The sequence below is a fragment of the Drosophila yakuba genome, unplaced genomic scaffold (assembly GCF_016746365.2).
Source record: "Drosophila yakuba strain Tai18E2 unplaced genomic scaffold, Prin_Dyak_Tai18E2_2.1 Segkk57_quiver_pilon_scaf, whole genome shotgun sequence".
NCBI lineage: Eukaryota > Metazoa > Arthropoda > Insecta > Diptera > Drosophilidae > Drosophila > Drosophila yakuba.
In genome coordinates, this window is record NW_025048821.1 from 304,953 (window position 1) to 311,602 (window position 6,650).

The following is a 6,650-nucleotide window of genomic DNA, read 5'->3' on the forward strand; positions in this document are numbered from 1 at the left end:
CATCAATTCTTGGTAGGGAACATTTTTCGGGTAATTTATGGAATAATATGGCGAAAGCTCCGTTTCTGTGACGATTTTTATACAAATTTCTTGCTGATACAGATTATGTTCCTAGGCCAAGCATAGCTGAATACAAACTACATCGCTTATTTAGCTAAAATTTAAGCTAAGGTTGAATACTGTTAGACAAGCAGTTTGTTGCTTAAGTTATTACTATTTTCTTGTCAAAATTATATGCCTGCTCCTTAAATTAAATTAAACAAATATATTTGGGCTGCAGTAATTTGTAATTGTTGTCCTCCAACGCTTTCATTGGCGCTGTAGTCATTGCCGTTATTAATAATATTATTTGATATTTGTCTCTCCACATGAATTTGCTATTGTGACGTGTAACTATTGCATTTGTACTTAGAAAATTGCCGTGTTCAGCAGGAAACCATGTTTTGTGTATGTTATAATAAAAAATCTATTGATCCGATTTTCATCATGTAGCATTTATTTTAAAGAGCACACAAAATTGTTTTTAGAAACCAAACATTTTGAGACCCTTTTTGACAGCAATTACACCAAAATTTTTTGTGAACATTTTTGGATTTATTTTTTCCGAGCCTGCTTTGAAAACAGTTTACTTAATCGACAACAAAAAATCCTCCCTAGTAAGAAAATGTTTGGTTTGTTGGTTTTAGTCTGATTTCAGATTAAAATTGCGGCCAGCATTACGTAAAAAATCTACGATGTCAGCGGCAAATTGACTTAAAAGATCCTTAAAAATTGGTATAATTATTGTTTCCACATTTGTATAAAGGTTTTTTTTATTACCTCAGGCATCACTCTAAATAAATATTATACGGATTTAAAAAGTATTTTCCCACAAAGCGACTGCAATCTAAAGGTAGTTACCCCCTTAACATAAGGACATCAGTGGTAATTTTTCAGGCACACTTTTACCTCACAGTTTTAAGTAGGCAGTTCGCCAAAACTTTTATGGTTGGTATCCCTACGTCTAAACTATATTTTAAATGTAATAACTTTTCTCTTAACATTAATAAGAGTTTAGAGACTACCGCTTGTTATCTAGTTCTCTTTTGTTTTCATGAAACATGGTTGAAAGTGTAAACTAATATTAACGCATGTGTATTTATTCTTTCCACTTGCATTTCTATTCTTTCTTAGACGATTAAATTTTTTTTTTTAAATTTCTCAACTTTTTCTTTTGTAGGTCCATACTGTATTGTGGCAACTCTCAGCAACTTACAATAGTGTGATCGATCTCGAGTACCCGAGTATCGAGATCGCGAGAGGCCTTCTCTAGGCGAATCTATCATCACTACACATTAAATTGGTGACCCCGACGTGATTCACTATATACATAGACTCGAAAATCTGCATAAATTTTGGCAACCAACGACGCCATGGAAGACGACGCCGACGTTTTTTTACGATCCCGTTGCTCGTGTTCCCGACGCTGCTCAGCCGCGTGGCTGTAAAAATACCATCGTTTTGGACCGAGTACCCCGAATTATGGTTGTCTCAAATCGAAGCCCAATTTATTTTGGCGGGAATAACTTCTGACGACACAAAGTTCAACACAGTTCTGACATCAATCGGAGCACCAGTTTTGGCGTGAATTTCCGACGCAGTCGTCAACCAGCCAAGCGTAGACAAATACGAAAATTTAAAATCTTGCATTCTGGAACGCTTCTGTGAAAGCGAACAGAAGAAAATCCAGAATTTAAGTTCGGAGACCGACCTTGGCGATAAGCGTCCTTCACAATTGCTTAATGAGTTAAGCTCGCTCGCCGCAAATAAAGTTAAGTAAGCTTCTTAAAAGCACTTTGGATGCAGCGCTTACCAACACAAGTGCAAACTATCTTGCAGGTATCGGACGCCAGCTTATCAGACTTGCCTAAGTTGGCAGATAAAGTAGTAGATGTTGGCGATTTTCACAATGTACGCACGGTTGACTACAGTTCTAAGTCTTTGCCACACCGCAACACTGATGTTGACGACCGTTTAGAACGCATCGAGCAACAGGTAAACGCCCTGCTCAAAAACAGTTCTCGCAAGAACAGTCGGTTCACATCAACAAGGCGCAGCGCCACAACCCAAGACGCTGGTCACACCTCAAGCATGTGGTACCAACCACAGAAAATTCGGTAGCGACGCCCAGAAATGCCGCCAACCATGCTCTTTTTCGTCACAAACAAAAAACTAACGCAGTCTTCGGATTCGGGAGGCAAATTCGATGAGGGCCACTGCACAATTGCCTCCATTTTTGTCTCCTTTTCGTCGGCTTTTCTCTTTCTTGTATTTGTCCGCTAGCAGTGTCAGCTTTCTTCTTATCGTTTCTGAGTGGTCCGTGCTCTTTGAAAGTGCCGCCAATGTTCTTCGTAAGTCCTCGTTTTTTCTCGACCAATCCAATCCGAATTCTCTTGCGTATTCTGCTAGTTCGGGTTTTGTTGCCATATCCTGGTTTATTATATTTGCCCCTGGGAGATCCTGCTGTAGAGCTGGCTGGTCGGTTTTGGTTGATGACTTCCATCCGTTCGCTGCCGAACACTGACTGACTTCCCAGAGGCCAGCCGCCCGCTTTATATAGGGATTTGTTGGCTCTATCGATTTTGCTTGTGCTACCGATTTACCCGATTTAGTGTGGCTGGCTTTCTGGTTTAGTGTGGTCCGTGGCTCGTTTGGGGGCGCGCGCGCGCCTTGTTCGAATTCGAACTAGGGCTGGTTATTATGTATGATGTATTAAGTATTAGGTATTATGTACTATTTATTATTTCATTATTTATTTCTTTTATTATTTTATTGTTTATTTATTATTCCTTTTATTATTTTATTGTTTATTATTTATTCCTTTTATTATTTTATTGTCACACGTTATTGTGTTTCATAGGCAGGCCCCGCTTGTATTCTTTGCGGGTCTTGTATAAACCAACTAAAGCTTTTTAAATATTTTCTAAGAGGGCTGGGCAGAATATATACCATGTACTTTTGCATCCGTCGCAAGCCCGCTGTGCAGCTGACGTGGGACCGCTGACTCAACGCCTCAGCAGCTTTGGTTTAATTCCTTTAGACTGCTGATTTGGACAACTGCATTTGGTGTTGCAAACCTTTGGGCTACATCTGACCTATATGACTATCTGAGCTGGTGGAAGAGCAAAGGAGGAATTTTCACACTGACAGTTTTTGGCGGTTTGTGGGCGTGGCCAAAAAATTTTTGGCAAATCAAGAAAAATCTACAAGGCTATTAAAACTGTGAAAAAATATAAACAGCATTTTCAAAAGTGTTAGAGTGGGCGTTGCAATACGTTATTCTGCAAATCGAAAGAAACTTGCAAGACTAATGAAAAATTTAAAAAATATTAAAACATTTTTCAAAAGTTTGGACTTGGCAGTTTTGTCTATGTCTCTCTGTATGCCTTATCTTAACTTTCTAGCTTTTGTAGTTCATGAGATCTCGACGTTCATACGGACAGACGGACAGACGGTCTAGCTCCAATACATCACGCCATAAACCCATGGTCGGCAAGCAGACTCAGCATTTATGCAGCGCAATTCGGTACCCCGGTTACTGGGTGTCCGATTGCCGCTGCTGACCGTTCTTAGCGCGGAGCGCTCAACTCAGTTGGGGCGTATTAGCACTGTTTGTATAAAGCTAGTTAGTTGCTAGGGCATTATGAACGTAAACTATATTGCTGCTGACTCAAATATATTGAGCGCTCCCTTAGTTGTTAACTTACACTGGTAGGCACAATTATTTTGACGAAATGTTCCTTCGTGTTCCTCAGTACTCTTTTATCAGCACCGTTCAAAGAGTGCGCAAAAGTTCATAAATAGCATATTAATAATAGCATATAAAAAAAGTAGCAAGAATTTTAATTCAAGCTGATCAAAGAGGACGCCCAGAACTGTGACGCCCACCCTTTCAAATCATTTTTTAAATGTTTTTCATCTAATTTTGTTCCCCTATTTCTATAAATCTTCGAGAAAAATGTAAAAATCTGAGCAGCCGAAATATTTGTTTTAATATTTACCTTAAACTACTTTTCATTTAAGTTACCATGAAAAGTCCTTGGGCAGTTGGCACATCGCTATCAATTCAGCCTCACTTGCAACATGAAGAAACCAGGTGGTGCAGCCCCGTGATTCTAGTCTGTCCGAGATCTTTTTCTACAGACATTGCGAAATGTACCAAAATGTCTTGCACTGTCTGGGTGTATCTGTCATCAATTCTTGGTAGGGAACATTTTTCGGGTAATTTATGGAATAATATGGCGAAAGCTCCGTTTCTGTGACGATTTTTTTACAAATTTCTTGCTGATACAGATTATGTTTCTAGGCCAAGCATAGCTGAATACAAACTACATCGTTTATTTAGCTCAAATTTAAGCTAAGGTTGAATACTATTAGACAAGCAGTTTGTTGCTATGGAAGTTATCACTATTTTCTTGTCAAAATTATATGCCTGCTCCTTAAATTAAATTAAACAAATTTGTATTTGTTGTCCTCCAACGCTTTCATTGGCGCTGTAGTCATTGCCGTTATTAATAATATTATTTGATATTTGCCTCTCCACATGAATTTGCTATTGTGACGTGTAACTATTGCATTTGTACTTAGAGAATTGCCGTGTTCAGCAGGAAACCATGTTTTGTGTATGTTATAATAAAAAATCTATTGATCCGATTTTCATCATGTAGCATTCATTTTAAAGAGCACACAAAATTGTTCAATATAGTTTTTAGAAACCAAACATTTTGAGACCCTTTTTGACAGCAATTACACCAAAATTTTTTGTGAACATTTTTGGATTTTTTTTTCCGAGCCTGTTTTGAAAACAGTTTACTTAATCGACAACAAAAAATCCTCCCTAGTAAGAAAATGTTTGGTTTGTTGGTTTTAGTCTGATTTCAGATTAAAATTGCGGCCAGCATTACGTAAAAAATCTACGATGTCAGCGGCAATTTGACTTAAAAGATCCTTAAAAAATTGGTATAATTATAATTTCCACATTTGTATAAAGGTTTTTTTTATTACCTCAGGCATCACTCTAAATAAATATTATACGGATTTAAAAAGAACTGTCCTTATTTTCCCACAAAGCGACTGCAATCTAAAGGTAGTTACCCCCTTAACATAAGGACATCAGTGGTAATTTTTCAGGCACACTTTTACCTCACAGTTTTAAGTAGGCAGTTCGCCAAAACTTTTATGGTTGGTATCCCTACGTCTAAACTATATTATAAATGTAATAACTTTTCTCTTAACATTATTAAGAGTTTCGAGACTATCGCTTGTTATCTAGTTCTCTTTTGTTTTCATAAAACATGGTTGAAAGTGTCAACTAATATTAACGCATGTGTATTTATTCTTTCCACTTGCATTTCTATTCTTCCTTAGACAATTAAATTTTTTTTTTTAAATTTCTCAACTTTTTCTTTTGTATGTCCATACTGTATTGTGGCAACTCTCAGCAGCTTACAATATTGTGATCGATCTCGATAGCTTACCCGAGTATCGAGATCGCGAGAGGCCTTCTCTAGGCGAATCTATCATCACCACACATTAAATTGGTAACCCCGACGTGATTCACTATATACATAGACTCGAAAATCTGCATAAATTTTGGCAACCAACGACGCCATGGAAGACGACGCCGACGTTTTTTTACGATCCCGTTGCTCGTGTTCCCGACGCTGCTCAGCCGCGTGGCTGTAAAAATACCATCGTTTTGGACCGAGTACCCCGAATTACGGTTGTCTCAAATCGAAGCCCAATTTATTTTGGCGGGAATAACTTCTGACGACACAAAGTTCAACACAGTTCTGCCATCAATCGAAGCACCAGTTTTGGCGCGAATTTCCGACGCAGTCGTCAACCAGCCAAGCGTAGACAAATACGAAAATTTAAAATCTTACATTCTGGAACGCTTCTGTGAAAGCGAACAGAAGAAAATCCAGAAGTTAAGTTCGGAGACCGACCTTGGCGATAAGCGTCCTTCACAATTGCTTAATGAGTTAAGCTCGCTCGCCGCAAATAAAGTTAAGTAAGCTTCTTAAAAGCACTTTGGATGCAGCGCTTACCAACACAAGTGCAAACTATCTTGCAGGTATCGGACGCCAGCTTATCAGACTTGCCTAAGTTGGCAGATAAAGTAGTAGATGTTGGCGATTTTCACAATGTACGCACGGTTGACTACAGTTCTAAGTCTTTGCCACACCGCAACACTGATGTTGACGACCGTTTAGAACGCATCGAGCAACAGGTAAACGCCCTGCTCAAAAACAGTTCTCGCAAGAACAGTCGGTTCACATCAACAAGGCGCAGCACCACAACCCATGACGCTGGTCAAACCTCAAGCATGTGTTGGTACCACAGAATATTCGGTAGCGACGCCCAGAAATGCCGCCAACCATGCTCTTTTTCGTCACAAACAAAAAACTAACGCAGTCTTCGGATTCGGGAGGCAAATTCGAAGAGGGCCACTGCACAATTGCCCGCCTCAGCATCAGCGGCAGCTTTTCCAAAATAAACTTTCTTATCGACACCAGCACCGACATTTCAGTGTTGCCACCCTGTAAAAATGCGAAACCAATACCTACTCCAAAGCTTCTTTTGGCAGCCAGTGGCTCAAAAATACAAAC